Here is a 22,113-nt window from a genome sequence, read left to right on the forward strand (position 1 = left end):
TTGGAGTTCAGTGTTCGGCTGAGTGCCAAATTCCGCTTGGGGAATAGTTATTGATGTTTTTTTTTTTTTTTTGATTTTTCTCCTTTTGCAGGGATGCCTCTGAGTAGGCGAATTATCTTGATGTTTGATGATTGGCTGAATGCCGAATTCCGCTTGGGAAATATTTATTGATATTTTTTGATTTTTTCTCCTTTTGCAGGGATGCCTCTGAGTAGGCGATTGGGGAATGAGGGATCTTATGTATCCCAGAGTATTATTTAGGAAGCCTCTGCAGGCTTAGCCTCACTCAGCGCTTTGAGTCGGAGAGCTATCTTCCACTGAGGAAGTGTTAAGTCCTTTGACTTGTATATACTGTTTGGATGATCGCACTTCCATTGGGGATTGCGTCGATTTTGCTTTGATAGCTCTTGCTGGGGATTCGTTCCATAAGCTTGAGTTGAGGTTTTCTCTGGGGAGTATTATTTCTGCGAGCCTCTCCAGGCTCATTTACTCTGTACAGTTGGGGGATGAGGAGTATTTTGGTAAGCCTCTCCAGGCTCAGTTATTCTGTACAAACTGTTTGTTGGATTTTCTGTGTCCTTGCCTTTTTTTATTTTCGGCTTTTTCTGTATTTTGCCTTTTCTTCTGATTTGGCTTTTTCTGTATTTTGCCTTTTTTATGTTTTTGGCTTTTGCTGTACAGAAATTAAAAGTGCTAAAGAAATTAAATTCAGTTATTATGAGAGAGTATTATTTCGGCAAGCCTCTCCAGGCTCAGTTATTCTGAAGGAGTATTATTTCGACAAGCCTCTCCAGGCTCAATTATTCTGTACGAGTATTATTTCGGCAAGCCTCTCCAGGCTCAATTATTCTAAGAGAGTATTATTTCGGCGAGCCTCTCCAGGCTCAGTTATTTTGAGAGTATTCTTTCGGCAAGCCTCTCCAGGCTCAGTTATTCTGTATGATGCTGTTGATTTTCTGAATCTTTGCATTTTGCTTGCTGCTGGCATACACAAGCAATTTTCTATTTTTCTATTTTATGCAATTGCCTCATGACGAGGTCTTTGAAAATTTCTTTATGGCCAATACGGCCGTATCCATTTCAGTTCGCCCATGTTGAGTTGAAAATTTGTTCATAACCCCAATTTTGGTACGGGCGTACTGAACATGATACGGGCGTATTGTTTTTTTCTGAAGTTTATATTTTTTGTTTTTTTTGTTGTTGTTTTTTTTTTTTTTTTTTTTTTTTCAATAAACAGAGAATAAGTGATCTTCCAGTACACCTATCATCTGTATGCATGTATGCGGTATGATGCACCTAATTCTATTTGATTCTTTTTTCAAAAGAATTAACCGATGCGTTTTTCTGTTTGGATTTCGCCATTCCTCCATACGGACTGTGCTCTGCCGATTTCTGTTACCGAGGAATGATGCGTATTTTGATTTTGGTGTCATCAACCAAATGATTCTTCCCTTTCTTTAAGAGATGTGTCAACCCTCCTATTGACCACTATATCTCCATGTTTCCACTAGATTATTCAAAAATCGTTGGGACAAGAGAGAAAAGAAGGAAAGGATATATTTTTCAAAAGTTTGTGTTTTAGAGGGGATTATTTTATTTTTTGAAAAATGGTTTTTTGTAAGAATGGCTGGCCATGGTAGGCTTATGTGTTTAGGCTTGTTCGATTAAACACTTATGAGGTTAAGCACATCTTTGTTATTAATGATTGTGTTTTGACAACTTGGATAGCTTTTCTTGAGCCCCTTGTTGAATTCAATTGATGGTACCATCATGGATTTATTTTGTTTTTTTCTTTTTTTGACGGCCCTAACTTTTGCCTAAAACACCCATTTGTGATGTCTTAGCGGGCTTTTGTTTTTGTTCATTATTTTGTAACCCTAATTTTTGCCTAGGTCACCCTTTTGTGGGATTCCTAGCGGGTCTTTTGCTCTTATTTTTGTGCAGCCCCCTTTTTGGGTTTCCTGCCGAGCTTTTTTGTTTTTTAGGATTTTTGTCCTGAATGGATTTCTTTTTATCCATGACGGCACTTATTGAGGCCAAGAAAAGGTGCTCCAAGTTGACACACACACTTCCACATAAAAATGATGTGGGTTTATTTTTATTAAGATGATTTTAACCTCATTCATGTTTATTCAAACAGGGTTAAAATAATGTGGTCTAGAATTTTATTGCAAGCGAGAAAAGAAGCAATAAAGAATTAATGAAGAATGATTTTATTATAATCATAATGGAAACATGTGCCCTATCGAGGCTCGGGGGTCGGGCTGTCCCCGAGGAGTGATCTCTAATAGTCACTGAGTCTATACATCCCTATCGGAAGGAGAAAAACATTTTGACGACGACGACCGGCCTTGACGCTTGTGAACCGGCCTTCCTAAAGATCTGGCTTAAAGAACGTCGAGAAGGATCTTGATTCCTCTTCGTTCTTTGATCTTTGTTAGGGTTGTATCCTAACCCTTGTTTCCCCGGATTTATCCTTGATAATGGGTAGCTCCGGGATTCCTTGGGAGTCCTTGCCTAATCCTTGTCCTGGCAAGTATCCGTTCTTGGTGAGCATGGAGGCTACCTTCTTCATTTCTCGGGGAAACGTTTCGACATTGGCGATTTCCAATGCTTGGAAGGCGGTTTCTAAAGCTTCCTCCGCTGCATCCACGTAAGGTATGGTGGATGGTTTGCTGATGAGTATGTCATCTTCAGCTTGTACAGTCACCAGTTTGTCACCCACTATGAACTTGACTTTCTGGTGGAGCGTAGAGGGTACAGCTTTCGCATCATGAATCCAAGGTCGGCCGAGGAGACAGCTGTATGCGGGAGTAATGTCCATCACTTGGAATTCGACATTAAAGATAGTGGGTCCAATTTGGATTGGAAGATTGATCTCTCCCACCACTTCTCTTTTAGATCCATCGAAGGCTCGAACGATCATGTTGTTGGCGCATTTGGATTCCCTTGATTGCCACTTGCTCGAGCGCTTTTTTTTGGCATTACGTTCAAGGAAGATCCATTATCTACCAAGACTTTAGCGATGTGATACTCCTTGCACTTTATAGAGATGTGCAAGGGCTTGTTGTGGTTTGATCCCTCGGCGGGGATTTCTTCATCGATGAAGGTGAGGTGGTCATTAGCCTTGATGTGACTAACAATCCCCTCAAACTCGTCTTGGGAGATAGTGTGCGACACATATGCCTTGTTCAAGACTTTCAACAGATCTTGTCGATGCGGTTCGGAGCTTCGGATCAACGACGACAGCGTAATCTTTGCTGGCATCTTATGAAGTTGATCCTCGGTGGAGTACTCGCTCTGTCGGATATACTTTAACAGCTCGTCTGTCTCCTCCCAGATTCTTTTTCCTCGGTTTTCTTTTCTTCTTTTTCTTTATTCTTGGGGGCTTTATCATAAAGATCTTCGGGAGTGTAGATCCTGCCACTCCTAGTTATGCCCCCAAGTCCAGCGATGTTGGAGATATCGCTGTCGGCAGAAGAGTGGATGTCGTATATCCACGGCACAGCCTTATTTGATTTGCAAGGGAAAGGCCTTGGAACTGTGATCCTTAATGGTGTTGGACCTTCCCCTTTGTTTGTCTGATTACCAACAACGGAGTTGACGTATGCTCGCTTGGCATGGTTGTTGGCTTACACTTGATAACGAACGGCGTGCGATCCATTCTTTGAACATACGCATCGATTATTTCTTTCTTTTTATTAATATTTATTAATGGAATACTAGGAGAGATGTATGAAATGAATAACTCCTAGATCCCTCCATGATCTATATGCATGATATGAGATGATGATGGTGGATATGCATGCATAGTGTTTATTCAACTAAGCATTATCATGTTTTTAGGATGTTCCTAAGATGATGCATGATATTGCTTGGTTTGGATAAATAACCCTTTTTTCTTTTTTTTTTTTGGGTATTTTTATTTATTATATTTTTTTTGTATTTTTGGGTGAAAAGGGAAACTACCTATATGAATGTGATGAAGGTAGATGTTAACACCATGCAATGGAAGATCCTTATTCCTATTTATTTTTATTTTAAAAGAATAGGAATGTTGTATGTTTAAAGAAATGCAATGTATGCTCAAACAATTTCACATAAACAATGCACAAACAATTCACTCATCCACGAACAGTCACGAGCGAATCACGAGGTGGGGGTATCCTGCAGAAAAGTGCATATTCAAGGTGGATCTAACTGTTCTCACCGGTCTGAGGCCCCCAAGGTGCCCCCATTATAGGGACCCAATTCCTCTCGTCGTGGGTCGATGGAAAGTTCCAACGCACCGTCGGACTTAAGTTCATGGTTATCACCTTGAGTGATGTTTTCCGACAACGGTCTACGGGCACCTATAGACCCATTCGACAACCGGCCGTACTAACATCCACTCCCTATGGTTAATCACTCATGCCCCCGGGTATAGAGGGAACTGTTGTGTGCAAAGGTTTGTGTGCAATTTATATTTCAAACAATTGCGGAATTTTAAACAAACAACAGTTATTTAAAGCCAAATATATAAAGCATGTTATCATACAAGCAAAGGGGTAATAAAGTAATTTTAACTATCATTTGTTAAAAAATAATCTGTCACTAAATGGGACTGACTCTCGAAGCTTCCCCAGTGGAGTCGCCATCTGTCGCCACCCGGCCCGAACGGGCCTCGGCGGTCGCGAAGACGGTCGAGCTCGCTTTTATTTTTAGTTTGAAAATGTATTGGATTATTAGAACGACTTGTTCTCAAACTGAGACCTTGTCGATCTTATCCAATTTATTTATTAAAAGTCTCACTAATCCATATTAATCCCAAGCGGGACCCTCCATGGATTAGTGGTTTTCGCAAAAGGAGGGTTCGTGGAGTCGCCACCAATGTTTTACTCAAAACATTGGAAAAAGGGATAAGGCAATTGATTTTATAAATCAACTTTGGCCATTACAACCAGAGTCTGGTAAGGGAGTCGGTTACGCGTGGGGAAGGTGTTAGCACCCCACAGCGCCCCTTTCGGGTTCCCTATGACAGATTATTTCTAAAATAATAGCGTAAAATTACTAAATTACCCCTATTTATTATAAGCGATTATAAATTAACTATCTACATGGTGATAGTTTAAATATGCACACAGAAAGCAGTAAAAGGAAGGATTTAAGAAGAAACCTCTTGAAGCGTGCTTTTATATATTGAGTAAGACTGGGAAGCTTTTTGGCGTTCCCTCGCTCTACAAGCTCGCTCGCTCCTTCCTAAAAACTTTTGACTATGGAAATCCGGAGGATTTCCCTTCGACTAGGTTCGAATCTCCAAGCTAAGTGCTCGGAATTCCGGAACTTCGTCGGATCGACTCCCAGAGAGATTTCTAGGGCAGAACACTGCTCAAAAACCCCAGAATACTCAAGGAGGGAGTCAAAACTGAGTGAAAAAGTGTGAAATGACGTCCAATTGACGTCATATTTATAGGGAATAGGCGCAATACGGCCTACAGAAGCAATACGGCCGTATTGAAATTTTTGAACTTCAATACGGCCGTATTGAGTTCAATACGGCCGTATTGAAATTCAGAAATTTCAATACGGCCGTATTAAGTTCAATACGGCTGTATTGAAGCTTCAATACGGCCGTATTGATTTCAGTACGGCCGTATTGAAGCTTCAATACGGCCGTATTGATTTCAGTACGGCCGCATTGAAGTTTCAGAAACTTCAATACGCCGTATTGAGTTCACTGCGGCCGTATTGAAGCTTCAATACGGCCGTATTAAGTTCAGTACGGCCGTATTGGGCTTCATTCCCTCCACTTCCTTATTTTGAGCTATTCTAAGACCTCTAGACCTACAGAGAACCCTCCTAGGGCCTTCCAGGAGTCCTTCTGGCTGATCTTCCTTCAGTCTTCGAGAGTCTTCAAGCTTTATTTCCGACCCGGACAATTTTAGGGGTCTACATTAGTGATTTAAGCTCTTGAGTAGGATGTGAAAAACTTTTTGGGGAGCTTAAGTCCCTACCACTTGAGGAATGTTTTCTCATAATTAAACAAAAAGAGTTTTCCAAAATAAGTTTTCAAAAATTCCTAAAGAAAAGTTGGCTAAAGATTACTAGCTAAACGTGGTTCTAAACAACACTAAGCCTTTGGAACTTAGAGATTGTTTCCCTTAAACGTTCACAAGCAAGCATATAGCAAACTTGACAATTAAACACATTGAATTTAAATGTTTAAAAACAAGAGAAAATGTTAAGCAAACTAGTTAAGTTTCAAGAATTTTTAAAATGCAATGCAAAAAGAAAATATTTTTGGTCTTTTCTAGGAACAAAAATAACACTTGGAAGTTTAAGTATACAAATTGCACTATCAAGGGAGGTGAGCTACTAAGAGTCACTTAATAACCAAGCCTTTTCAAGTGGAAATCACTAAACTCCTTTGTGGTATTTTCAATTCCACAAAAATTTTCACAAAGATTTTTATGTAGTATGCTTTTCACAATTGTTTTTAAGCTATCTAAACGTGAACAAGTAATTCTACACAAGGCTAGTCGAATCAAGGCAGCAAAATAAACAAAATTAAAGATCAAACACTTAAAGGAAGCAAGATTAAGCAACTAGTCGTCTTGCCCTAAGTGGAAGCTTGAAACATATGAAATTTCCAAGCCACTTCCACTAGTACTACACGTGAGTGTGCTACCAAGGGATTAGATATACCTGACCAGCTTCTTAATACTCCCTCCAAGCTTTACAAATTGATTAAAAATACAAGAGAAATTGCAAAAAATTAAACTACACTAGAAAACAATTTGTGGCGGCTTTAGTGACCAATTAGTGACGGATTTGCTGTCCAATTTTTCTAACACTTGTTTAAGTGTCTCAATCCGCCACTAATCTTTGTTTTTGCTTGCTCCTGGACCCTGCACAAATAACACAACAATGTGATTAATGTAGGCTTCTCACAAGGTTAAGGGAATGATCACTCTTGTGAAGGTAGTTTAGGAAAAGTTTGGTCACTAAATTAGGTCAAATTTTGAAGTCTTTAATGTCCAAGTCTTTTCCTACTTTTTGTTGAGTCAATGTTTGGTCCTTAAGCAAGGATTTGAGGCCACTTCCAGCACAGAATTTTGAATCAAAGAAAACAAGACAAGCAACAAAAGTACAATTTATAAAGCTTATACCAAAATTGAAGAGTAAGGTGTTTAAGACAAGACTCAAAGATTAGCCAAAAATTAAAAAGTAGCTAGCACACAAAGGATCACCTATCAAAGGAACTAGAGTAGATTACAAAAACAAATCTAAGATTAGAAACAAAAATAAGACACAAAATATGTGGCTGGACAGAAAAATTTATAGACAAGAACACACCAAAACCGAGAGCTAGGTATACAAGATTTTTCACTCCTTTTGGCTTTTTCTTTTGCTATTTTCTTTCTTTTATTTTTGTAAAATATTTTTCACTTATTTTTCTTTGATTAATCAGGAGTTTAAATGCCTTTTATGTCTCGGCCTTAGGCTAGAAAAACTGCAGCAAAAATTTTCACACAAAACAAGAGGTGTTCACTTGCATTTTGGAACTAGTGCTTCACAATTTTATAGTGTTTTTAGGTCAAATTTTTAAGCACTCATTCTTTTGTTTTTCTCATGCATTTAGAATACAAACACCTCTGTTTTGCCTCTATTTTAAGTGTATAAGATTTGTTAAAAGTTTAAGCCACACAATAAGACTCAAGGAAACCTAATAAGAATTAGTGTTTAGTAATTTTTTTGACAAAACTTTTAACATGACATAAAGGAAACCTAACTCTAAGAAATTTGCTAGAACTAATAGCAAATCATGAACTCAAATATGTAAAACAAAAGCACATATAGGTAAGGTTCAGATTCAATAAGAAAATATGCAAAAAATTTCGGACACAAACAACACACAAACAATTAGGCTAAACAAGCTATTCTAGGAATTATCAACATATAAAGAACTACACATAACTTTCTAAGACAAAACAAAGGATTCAAAAACAAAAATCTAATGCAATGGATGAAGTCCAATCACGGACACATGCTAGGAAATGATAGACTCAAACAAAAACAAAAAGAAGCACAAGCAAATAGGTCCTAAACATATTGATTGTGAAAGAAAATCAAAATACAATCAATCAATGGATCTATGGATAGAAATTTTTTTCAAAAACAAAAAGATCCGAAATGAAACTCAAACAAGACACACAAGAACACAAAGACAAAAATACAAACGGACCAAAAAAATTAAGGAAACTTATCTCCAAGAAGAACCTTGCTCTTGATACCAAAAATGATGGCAAAACTAGGAGAAGTGAAGGATGTTCTTCTCCTCGGATTTGCCTAGGCTTGGACCTCTTCAAAGGAGACTTGAATCCGCAGCTATGAAAACTTGAAGAAGGATGATTCTCATTTGGAATAGGCTTAAGCCTTGGATGGAAGCATCCAAGCTTAAGGAACAAAGGAAAGCTCACTTCAAAAGGTAGAAAACCTAGCTAGGGTTTCTAAAAAGTGATGGCTCTCTCTTGGTGACTTTTGGACGAAATTTGGCTGAAGTAAGCTCTCAAATTTCATATATGTCAAAAGTGAATACAATGAGTGAAGGAGGAAGCTTAAATCGATCCGGAATTAGGGACACTTGGCGCCATTGTGGAGGCTTCACATGTGGCGCCAAATTTTGAATTTGAATTCAAAACTTAACTCACATGTGCAAGTCCGGTTCACATTGATGCTAGGTGTATTTAGGTTTGATTTAGTGTTCATTTAGGGTTGACTTTGAGTCACACATGTTCAGCCAAGGTGGCACCATCCATGTGACTCAAAATGCAACTTAAATGCATGCTAAATTAAACCTAGTTTTTCCTAATTCACTTAAACTAATAATCCTCCTTAAATCCTAATCTAATGACCTAAATACAATGGTCAATCAAATACAATGAATAGGAAAAATTACAAGAATGAAAATGAGCCCAATATTGGGTACCAAAAGCCCAAAGGCCCATGAAGCCCAAAACTAAGTCCAATAAGCCTATGGCCCAAAAATGCTACTCTATGTGGTCCAAAATACAAGACCAAAATATGTGAAACCTATACTAATATAATATGTAAAAAATATAAGAAAAATGGATTTATTAAGAGATGGCCCATGTGAAGCTCAAATTGGGCCTTCCAGGCCCATCGGGCCCATTGGGCCTTGACTGGCCCAAACCTTCATGTCTAGCCAATTCCTCTTGGCTCCTTCAATGTGTCACCCCTTGCCTTCCTAGGCATGATTCCATCACATCATCCCTTCAACTCAAACGAAAATCCATGTGGATGTTCCTTCTCCTCTCGTCACTGTACATTCGCCCTTCGTAAGTGACATTCCTATACCTTCTTTCCTTTCAACCCTTTGTAAACCTTATCTAATCCTAAATTTCCTTACAAGTTATCCTTGTAAATACTGTGGCATTAAGAAAAACAAAGATGACAATCAAAGTCGATCATCTGATCATGCCTCCAAGGCCTCTTCATTCTCCCTCAATAAGGCAACCAATAAATTCGCTGATTCTAGAAGAGATGATCCCAGAGACGGATTTATATTTCATTATTTTTCCGGTGCTGCTAACCCAGAAGGAAAGGTTGAATTGCTTAAGGACGTCCAACTCACTACAAACAAGGACGTGATGAAGAAGAATAAAGTTGGTTTGCGTCCAAAGCCACGTCCATACATCATTGATAGAACAATTAGTGAACTTTACCCCATCAACTGGGATGAGCGCTATGTATTGCAGAAGCCCACCAAGCATGCCCTAGGGTACTACAGACCGATGTACTCTTGGCTTGAAGAAGGCTCCATCATACTGGATGCTTCAGGAAACCCTCTACGCGAATCGCAAGGGAGTTTACACAAGTATGAAGCCATTCTGTCCAACAAGCCAACATATGGACCAGAGTACTACCACATAGAGCAACCTCCTCCTCCTGCTCCTTTCTCCATGCTTGCACGTCCACCTGCCTTTGGACTCAAGCAGAAGTCTCCTCCTTCCTCTCCATAAATGGCTGACGATTAGTCTAGGCGTCCTTCGTCTGAGTACTATCTTCTGAAGCACTTCCCAGCACTTATTGTCACTGACCCTCACGATCAAATAGTTTAAGAAGCCTCCTCTCAACCATGTCAAGAAGAATTCCCAGTGTGAAAATACGAGGAAGGGGAATATAAGTGCACGTCTTAATGCCCAAGCATTCCCTTCTCTCCGTCTGAGGCCTACCTGACACTCCCATCAGGTACCATTATAGCTCTTCCTCCACCAACCTTCAAGAGGAAGATTTACCCAAAAAGGGTGATTAAGTCCAAGACTGCATGGACTCCACCACAGGGAACTCCTCAACTCATACTTCCTTTACATCAACAACCATCCTCCTCACCACCCAAACCAAAAAGGAAAACACCAACCACCACAACCATCCATCTGAGAAAGCCTCCATCCCCTCTAACAAAGGTAGAGTTCATCCAATCACCAAACAAATTCATCCTTGTAGATATAGCTCACTTCTGCTCCTTCTCAGCATCCGACCTTGTTGTAATTGGCCATTTGCGCCTCTGTATAGATACACCAATACAACTATACTTATCGCCTTCCCTATACACCAACCAAGATACCCCAATTTTCATTTACCCTGATCGCATCTACCCTCGTCTTCCTCTAATCAACCAGAACAAGATGAAGGATCATGCACTTCATCTCGAACCAATGCCCAAGCCATCAAGGGTTGAGGTTCGTCATTTTCCAGGAGCAAGCTTAGCCAAACCCCAGGATCCTACCAATGCACTAAAGATGATGCTAAAAAGATATATCAAAACTTCAGGCATAAGTGCAGCCAAGAAGCAAGTTCGTCTGGTCTCTTAGACAAAGAAAAGGCAAAGACGCTCATGCTGCATGGGTATCGTTGGATGATCCCATGCAAATTGATGCACTTCTCAGACACATCAGTTGCCTTTCTTTGCAACAAGAAATGTGAGCCATACCTTGACGCCCTCAGCAAGTAGTACTTCATCCATTCAGCACTTTTCAATTTGGATATCTACAAGGATGAATGGAAGGTCGTTACAGACGCATGGTACAAATCTCCTATCTACGACTGATGCAAGGACATTCCTCAATGAAAACCTGGTATGCCTATGCCTTGGGATGTTCCTTCTGAAATCACACAGTCTGAATCATCTGAGCCTATCTCCGCTGAGCCAATCTCAGCATCTACCCCTCTTGAGGAACTTCCAGTTGCATCTGAACCTGAATAGAAATATGTCTTCATTAAGACATTCAACAAGTTCAAAGCAAATCTGAACAACAATTGGACCGCTTGTTCGACTTAATGGCTTCTAAGCTCTCCAAGGATCCACCTCCATCTTCTTGATCATTCTAGGAAACTAGCCTAGGAATAACTAAGTTAGGGGGAGAATAGTCTGATGTAGTCTTTACTTATTCGATTCTATAGAGCTTTCTCTTTGTATACATTTGTAATTAAATTCAATGCAATACACATCTTTCATCCAAAATTATTGTCTTGACATATGGAATTTCTGATCAACGTTTTGATATCTATGCTCTGATAAATATTATGATGTATGATCTCGCCTGGTATCTCGCTTGTCATGTTATTTTTTTTCTAGTATCAAATGTCGCTTAGAAATTCATCTATTTCTTTTTTATGATTACAAAGGGGGAGAAATAGAAAAGAATTAATCAAATATTAATCAAAATGATTAAGAGACAATCTAGTAAAGGGGAGAGCATATACTAAGGGGGAGAATTGTAATATGTTAATAATATGCGAACTTGAACTTGCTATGAACTACGAATTACTCTGATTTACTTTTATCTGCAACCATTTGATCAATTATATTTGTCATCGTCAAAAAGAGGGAGATTGTTAAGTTAGACGAAGCAATTTCTAGTAAGGTTTTGAATGAGACAAATATAATACATGTTGTTATTTCTAACAAGTGTGTGAGTGTTTCAGAAAAACATAAGTACAGGCAAGTTGAAGAATAGAGAATGTGCATGTGCCAAGAGAAAGGAAGAAAAGCTTCAAGCCAAACAAAAAGACAGCAAATATAAAACTAAGCGTACTACCAATCAAAGTCACTACAAGAAAAATGATAAATTGCGACGGACAAATTGCGACGGTTATCTAGAAACCGTCGTCGCTTTGATATTGCGACCCTTCATACGACAGTTTTTTCAAAACCGTCGCAAAATTGTTCAACATTGCGACGGTTTATTGTAAACCGTCGCAAAATTTGTTTAACATTGCGACGGTTTATCATAAACTGTCGCAAAATTTGTTTAACATTGCGACGGTTTATTATAAACCGTCGCAAACTTAACATTGCGACAGTTAATCATAAACCGTTGCAAATTTAACATTGCGACAGTTAGTCATAAACCGTCGCAAAATTTTCAGCATTTTTTTTTATTAGAATTTAAAAGTTTTTTTTTTGAAGTATTATGTATATTATCTTAATGAACTTATATTTTATTAACAATTTTATATATACTTTCTTTAACATGAGGAACACGATTTTTTTTTCTTTATATAATTTCAAAATCGTGATTAGAATATAAATTTATCTTTCAACAAACTTATGAATTTATCTTGTATGTAAGATGTGTGAGAGTATATAAATAAGTATAATTATCATTTTATAACTTAATTTTTGAGTTATCAAATCACATATTATTGAATAATTTACAATGTTAAATTTTATAAATTTTATTTTAGATGTCCATCTTTTTAACACTATTAAAAATATAAAAATAAATATGTTAAATTTTATAAAAATCCAGTTTAATTTATTTATGATATAAATATGTTTTTAATATCTAATATATATTTTTAGATGATAATTTATTTTAAAATATATCTTATAATAACAATTCTAAATGGAACATAAATCTTCTGATTTTTCTTATTTTGATTTTCTTAATCAATATATACAATTTTACTATTTTGATTTTTTCAATCAACGTATACAATAAATAAAAAACACAAAAGATAAACATGCATGGTAAAAATTTTATTTTATCAAAAAACTTTTTATTTTAATATATTACATTATATATGTGAATATTAAGACATATATATATATACATATATATATTATAATTAAACTTTTTTAAAAAATTAATTCATTATTAAGAAATTTTTTTTATTACATGAGAATTAATTTCTTTCAAAAATTTGACAGATATAAAATAAATAAACATTTTTTCTGAATCTATATTTTTATTTTATTAGAATATAATTTTTATTTTTTAAAATATATTATTTTTTTAGATAAAAAATTATGTATATGTCAAATAGTAGTGGGGCAAGTGCCCACTATTCCAAACGTACATCCGTCCCTATATATATATATATATATATATATATATATATATATATATATAATATAGGGGGTTATAATTATACCAATGTAACTTTTATTAAGTATTATGCTGCTCAATAACTTTATATTAAATGTGTATTTTGTAAATCCAACCGTTAAATTGAAAGTTCATATCACTTTATAAGTGTATATCAAATTTTGTTAAAATGGAACAACAACTGGAAGGTAATCAAATTGTTTATATTTTAGTGTATTTTGAAATGAATATATTACATCAATTTTGTTTTATAAAAATGAAGTATCAAATCATCTTGGGTTAATATAAAGTTTTGTATATATAATCTATGAGAGATATGAACTTTCAATCTAACAGTTGGATTTACCAAATTCACATTTAATATAAAGTTATTGAGCGGTGTAATACTTAGTAAAAGTCACATTTATATATATATATATATATATATATATATATATATATATATATATATATATATATATATATATATATGAGGGGGTTTATAATTACATCAGTGTAAATTTTACTAAGTGTTACACCACTCAATAACTTTATATTAAATGTGAATTTTGTAAATTTAACCGTTAAATTGAAAATCTTTTACTGATAAATAATATATACAAAATGTTATATTAATCGAAAATGATTTCTTATAAATAAAAAATTAAATCTGTCGGAAAATTTATATTTTCGATGAGAAAATTTTTGTAGGAAAAGCTATATTATTGATGGAATATTTCAGAAAAATTTATATTTGTCGAAAATGTAAGAACTGATTTTAAATTTGATATGAAAATATTATGATATAATTAGATAAGATTTTAAGTTAGTATTTTATTAATGATTGATAATTAAAAAATAAAACAAGGATAAATACATTTTTTGAATTTTATATGTTTGATTTAAGATAACTTACAAAATAACTCTTGATAAAGTTATTCCGCTCAATAACTCATCGTGTGTGTTGAATTTCATTGATCCAATTAATTGTTAATTTAAAAATTATTAAATTTTACTAATAATTAATATAAAAAATTAATTAGTTTTGGAATAAATTATTTTCTAATTAACAATATAATTGAAACATTAATTATTTTAAATTATTTAACTAAAATCTTATTGATAATTTACTATATGATCTTAATATTTTTGTATAACTAATATCTGGTTTTAAATTTGATATGAGAATATTATATATAATTAGATAAAATTTTAAGTTAGTATTTTATTAATAGTTGATAATTAGAAAATAAAACAAGGATAAATACATTTTTTTTGAATTTTATATGTTTGATTTAAGGTAAATAAATATATTAAATTAATTAATAATTTATTTAAAATATTAAAATTTAATTTATAAGTATGTAATAAATAAATATTTATAATTTTATAAATTATATTATCATTATAAATTAAAAAAATTTAAAAATTTAAATTATAATTTTAAATCGAAATAAGTATATGTTAATTATAAAAGTAAGTACATATAAATAAAGAATAACTAAATATATTATTATTATTATTATTTGTAATATAAAATTATTATATACTATTATTATAGTACAAATATGAGATTGTATATTTGAGGATGACTTAAATGAATTAATTTGTACAAGTTATACTGACAACATACATATACATTTCGGTAGCTTACTCATCAGAACTTCGCAGTTAAGCGTGCTTGACCTGGAGTAGTACAGGGATGGGTGACCTTCTGGGAAGTTTCCCAGAAATTACACAAGTAAAGATAAAACATGCTAAACAGTGAAATATCGTGAAATAAAATTCTTGAAAGGCTAAATATGAGGATTGTTACATTAATAAATTTATTAAAATAAAAAAAATTATAATTTCCGACGGGTAAAAAAAGGGTTGTAATATTAATTTAGAGGCAGTTGGTGCGACAGTTGATGAAAGGGTCGCAATGTTAATATAGAGGCATTTGGTGCGACAGTTGATGAAACGGTCGCAATTCCAATTTTGCGACGGTTTGTGCAACGGTTCTGATAACCGTCGCAAAATTGCCTAGTGACGGATGATTCTGCGACGGTTCCCAAACCGTCGCAATGTTGTCTTTGCGGCAGTTCTAACCGTCGTAATGTAGGCCATATAACCGTCGCAAAATCGTCATTTTCTTGTAGTGAGTGTTGAAGTATTAAATGAAAGGCAAAAACAAATATCAAACAAGACTAAATCAAGAACAGGACGAAAGCTTCAAGGATCAAACGAAGCAAAGCCATATGATAGATTAAAAATGACATATGCGCTAGACGATAATGAATCAAATATCAAACTAATGTGTGTCAAGGACAACCTAGAGCTCAATATAAGAAATCAGACGAAGGTGTGTCAAGGACAACCCAGAGTACAATATAAAGACTCAGAGGAAGACTGGTCAAAAATTAGAAGAAAGTCAATAACATATCAAATGAAGGACAACACAAACTGAAAATTATTCCAAACAGAAACAAAGTTTGTCCATCTACAATGTTGACCAGATCAAAGAAAGTCAAAGCATTAATGACAAATGCTCAAACGAAGATCAAGATGTGAGATGTACATGGACTATCAGACACAGACGAAGACTGCCATACAAGGATTTGAAGAATCAAGTCTCAAAGGAAAAATCAAGTATCGTCTACGATCATATAAAAGCTCTCAACATAATCGCGTGATTAAAGGAAGAGAAGAAAAAGAAGAAAAGCACGCCAAAAGTAAAAGCATGCATGTGTCAGAAAAAGTACATTATTTTTTCAGATAAGGACAAGACTCTACATCTACGATGACTGGAAAGGACAAAAAGTTCTGATGGAGGACCATCCATGGAGCTTCATGTGGGACCCATCACTAAGCCAATGGCTAGGAGATTGGAAGAGGATAGGGAAGTCAAAACCTAGAATACATGCTTCTCAAGATTAAAATATACTAATCACTCTCCTAAGCTTTGTAGCCTATAATTTATTTTTATGCCTATTTTGCCCTTGTCTTTGATTTTCAATTTTTACCCTTGTATTTTGGGGTATCTTAGACATAGGATCTATTTTACTTGTATTTCCAATTTTACCCTTGTATTTTGGGCTATTTTAGTCATAGGATTTATTTTCTTTTGTATTTCCCATTTTACCCTTGTATTATGGGGTGCTTTAGATCATAGGTTTTTAATTTTGGGCTAAGGTATTTGATTAGGGTGGGAACAAAAACCTAGACGCATTTTTGTGGCTATTGGACCTATTTTTGGTGTTAGAAAGGCTTAGGCCCAAGTGGAGGGCAAAGGTTGCATCGTCTTATCATGCACCTAGATGTAGCCTAACTAATCCCAAAGATTCCATACTTGGCTACCAAGTTGCATCTAGGGTTAATTTGGAGTGCATTTGACATTTTGAATTTCGGCCATGCACTCTCCAAATGCAGCCCTAGATGCCTCCCACTCCTATAAATACCCAAGGCACCACACCTTGTAAATACTTTGGATTATATGAATTTGATAGAGCATTTCTTTGCCTCAAATCCTATTCTTAGTCCCTAGGTTAACTTCAACTAACCACCTTCATTCTCCACCCTTGGAGAGTGAAACCCTAGAGTGGCCTCCACCTTCAATTGGAGCGAGCCAACCCACCTTGAGCACCATACACTTCCGCCAACCTTCACTATCTCACGCCTATCATCCTTTCCCCACCTTAAACATCCTTTTTCCTAACCTTTGGTGAGCTTAAATCATGGGCAAGGTGACCCTCTTCAAGATGCCATTGTCAACCATGGAAAGGAGGTATCCATCAAGTTCTTAGGTCTCAGCTAAAGTCAGACACAGCAGCTAACAAACGAAGAAGACTTCACGCAATGTCTATAAACAGGAAGAAACCTTAATGTAAAGATCTTGTGCATTAAATGAAAGATCAAACTAGTCATGAACGACTACATCTGCTTCAATGGACACTTGCAACGGGAAAATTTTACAAGATTATATATATCACGACTTCAAACCTTGAAAGGTTGGCTTTTGGCGAAGATGAGTGAAGAGTGATATCAAGCCCACGAAGCAATGAAACCGGAGATAGAGCATATACAATCAAATGTACCATAGTGTATTTATCTCTGTAGACTAAGGAGTTCTAAGTGTAACTTAGGAACATGAACCTTAGTGAGTGTAGTCGTCTTTGTATCCTCTCTGTGAGAGTAAACCACACACTCAAACCTTGTAAAACTAAGGTTGCATACCTTAGTGAGTGTACAAACATATGTATCCTCTCTGTGAGAGTAAACCAAACCCTAAAACCAAAAATCATCTATCATACATTTGTAAAGCTTGAAGAGGCTAGGGAAAGAATACTTGTAAAGCCTGGAGAGGCTTGTCAAAGAATACTCACTACGAGCCAGAAGTGGCTGAATCAAGAATACTAGCGTCAACGAGTGAAGTTGATGAACCATGAGTGGTTGATAATACTCAGGGAACCATAAGTGGTTTAAGAATACTAGCGCCGACGAGTGAAGTTGACAAATCAAGAGTGGTTGATAATACTCGGGGAATTAGGAGTGGTTTAAGAATACTAACGTTGACGAGTGAAGTTGAAGAACTAGGAGTGATTGATAATACTCGCGACCAGGAGTGGTCGAGAATACTCACTGCGATCCTGAAGAGGCTGAACAAATAATACTTGTACTTCGTTGAATATCTAGTGGAATCCTTTAATTGAAAGAGACTGGACATAGCTCAGTTTGAGCGAACCAATATAAAATACTTTGCACTGCTCATATATTTATCAGACGCAGACGCAAACTTTGTTTAGCTAATTTATTATACTGAAAGTTCGTCTGCTGATTATTTCTCAAATGCAACTAATTTAAGACGGAAAATACATGCACTTAATTTATTATATTAAGAAACATTTTCTTTGAGCAGACTATAAACTCTCAGACGCAAAACCTCTTGCTAAGAAAATCTTGAACAGTTTTCAAATAAAATCATATTTTATCAGACGAACAAGAGTTCCTTGCGAAAACATTTTGAAAATTCCATTGTTCACACTTACAGATATTCAACCCTCTTCTATGTGTTTTTCTGCTAACTTCATTACTATCGTAAAATACCTAATAATATAATTATGTAAATTAAGAAAGAGGTAAGGATATTTTAGTAAAGCAACCTCTAATGAATACTTGTCTTGAAGGTAGTGTTTTTCTTATGAGGGGAAAAAATTGAATGTCAATCAATATGAAACAGAGGTAATACTAACTAATATAAGATACTTATTGATAATTCCATGTTTAAGGTTAATGCTCATATTTTAAGAAATTTTTAATACTAAATTAGTATAATTAGTCTAAAATACTAAATTCAAATTTTTAATTAGACTAGATTAAATAAATGAGTCAAATTTGAAAAAAATAATTTTTCTTACAAGTTTAGTTTCAAGTTTTCCGTTTGACTCTATTAGTTTAGGCTCCTAATTATAATTGATATTGCAATTTAAGCTATTAGTTCACTTACACTTACCACTAATCTAATATATTTTATTTACTAAATTTTTTTTAGTTTAAATATTGCAGGAGAAAATAAAAAGAATGATAGTTATATTACAAAGAGTGTGTTCTATTGTATAAATGGAGGAGTTATTTCATAATTTTTCTAGTAAATAAATCAAATTTCTATAAGATGTTATTATGAGGAAAATAAAAGGAAAATTAAGTAGATACAATTATAGAAAAGAAATATCTCATTACCTTTTTTAAACAATGAAAAACATTCATTACATCAAATAGCCTATCCAATCAATGACAGATCTAGAAATTTTAAATAGTGGAAGCAATACTTATTCATATATTTGTAGTATTAAAAATTTTACCTATAAACTTTATATAAATATATATATATATATATATATATATATATATATATCATAAATATTTCCTATAAGCTTTTATATTTACGATTACCATTAGGGGTGAAAATAAATTAGGTTATACTATAATTTAGTAAATCTGACTCTAAATTTTGTTAAAAATACACGCCTTAAGTATAATTTATTTATCTATCATAGACATTTTTTAAATATTTGGTTAGTACTATAACCCTAAAGACCTACTTTATAATAATTTAACACTAATAAAAACATAAAAATAAATATTTTAATTTTATAGAAATCAAGTATAATTTATTTATGATATAAACATATTTTTAATATCTAATATAAACTTTTAGATGATAATTTATTTAAAAACATATTTTATAATAAAAATTTTAAATAAAACATAAATCTTACGATCTTAACTAATTTGCTTTTTTTAATTAACGTATAGAATAAATAGAAAGTACAAAAGGTAAATATGCATGATACAAGTTTTATTTTATCAAAAATTGATTTTTTAATATATTACATTATATATGTGAACATTAACAATATATATATATATATATATATATATATTATAATTAAAATTAAAAAATAATAATTTATTCGTTATCAAGAAGTATTCTTCATCATATATATGAGAATCAATCTCCTTCAAAAGTTTGACAAATATTAAATAAATAGATATCTCCTCTGAACTTAACTTTTATACATACAATAATTTGAACATATATATTTATTTTATTTGAATATAATTTTTATTTTCTAAAATATACCTTTTTTATAAAAGAATAAAATAATTATAAAAAAAATATGTATGCCTAAAATGGTAGTGGGAGCAAATGTCCCCCACTATACTATTGTTCATGTGGATCCGTCCCAGTATCCAATTCATCATAATTGGTAGGAGCCAACTCATTGTCATTATTTGTCACCAAGAGAGTATCATAAACAATGGCATAGTTCGATTATGATGGCAAAAGGCCTAAAATTAATACTTGTATTATCATCAGTATGTGATGCTTGTACAAAATGACCAAGGAATCCCTATACATTAGGGGTGGGCATGGGTCGCTTTTTTTAAAAAATCGATCTAAACAGATCCGATCCGTTTTTAAATGGATTAGTTTAGTAGATTTTAATCCGATTCAATTTATTGATCTAATTTTAAACCGGACCTAATTAATGGATCAGTTTCAAACTGATTTTGATCCAGATTTATGGATTATTCCATTTCCTAAATGGATCGGATAAAAACCGATTTAAAACCAGTTTTTTGAAACCAATTTTTTAACCAGATTTTTTTAACAAGTTTTTTAAACCAGATTTTTTAAACCAATTTCCTGAACCAGATTTTGTAAAGCAATTTTTTTAACCCAATTTTTTAATTTGTTTTTTTAATCATATTTTTTACCAATATTTTTAAACCCAGATTTTAAACTATTTTTTAGAAGTAAAAGGAATGAACTACAGCATGAAAAAATAAAGACATCTATGAAAACAACTCACACCAACTATTAAGAATAAACCGGATTTCTGTGACATCATTTATTTACAAAGAACATTACATAGCTGAAATAGTATGAGTATTTCATAGTATTTAGGAATTAAAATTCACAATACTGCAACAGATCATAGCTAGAAAATTTATCAATCACCACTAGATGCCACTTGAAGCTAGTCACGGGATAGTTTCGTGAACGTACAGTGGAAACACAAACCTAAAACAATTACTAATGGTATTAGAGCAATTAAAGGCTATGAATGTGTCAAAAAGACGAAATCGCAAACCAATATCACATTTTAAGATATAACATTGAGTAGCTTATCAATTATCATATTCATCCGTTTAAGTTGTTCGCGACTTCTTCGCGATTTCATAGTGCAGCGCAATGCGACTTTGTTTTATTTGCAATGTCTTTGCAATTTCGCAACAATAGCGCACCACGGGTAGGAGATTTGTAGCAGTTGCAGTTCGAATTCAAAATTTGGGAAATCAGGGGTTTTGAGAAATTAGGGATTTTGGTGAAAAAAGTTAAAATGGATTTTTTTAAGAGGTTTTGATATGATCCGTTTTAAATAAAATAGTTTGGTTAATTGATTTTTTCTAAATCGATTCGGTTCGGATATTTTATATTTGGATCGGTTATTTTTTGGATCGGTTCGGATATTTTCAAGCATATACAAAATACATCACAAAGCTACTTTCCTTACAACTTTCATCTAACCCACAAAACCATTATAAACTTTCCACCATTATATCTTTTCCAAACCCAAATTGGAAAATACTCTTGACTTTTTCGATGGTAATTGTCAAGCTTTCAACATCCCAAACTTGTAAATATCATAATTGTGAGTTTAAGTTAATAGCATCTAAAGCTTAGTTTCAGGGGTAAATTTATGCAAAATCACAGTATAAACATACATGTTTCAATGGTTAATTTTAAGAGAAGATAAAAGCATTATTGTTAAATAGTATATAAAATAATGGACTAATTCTAGGGCGGACCATGTTTCTTAGTGGTTTATGATGCACCATTTTTAATTAATATTAGATTGATCTCATCTACATAGTCATATAGTGCACATTTTGTACCAAATTTTTTCTTTTCTTTCTCTCTTTAACTTTTTGTCTCCCTCCATGGTTCTCCCACCCATCACTAGTCACCACCATATTGTTCAGTCCCAACACATATCAACGTGCAAAGGAGTGCCTACCATAATTTGGCAATTGATGGTTCAACATCTTAGAAAAATCAAAATATCAAAACATTCAGTTTCCCCTAATGATCTCAACCATTTTTGTCTCTTAAACCCTTCTCGTTGCTTTAATTCCTACCACTGATCAAATATTATCTCACTCAAACAACAAATGCTCCATCAGAAAGTAGAAC

The sequence above is a fragment of the Cajanus cajan genome, chromosome 7 (assembly GCF_000230855.2).
Source record: "Cajanus cajan strain Asha chromosome 7, NIPB_CcT2T_4, whole genome shotgun sequence".
NCBI classification, from domain to species: domain Eukaryota; kingdom Viridiplantae; phylum Streptophyta; class Magnoliopsida; order Fabales; family Fabaceae; genus Cajanus; species Cajanus cajan.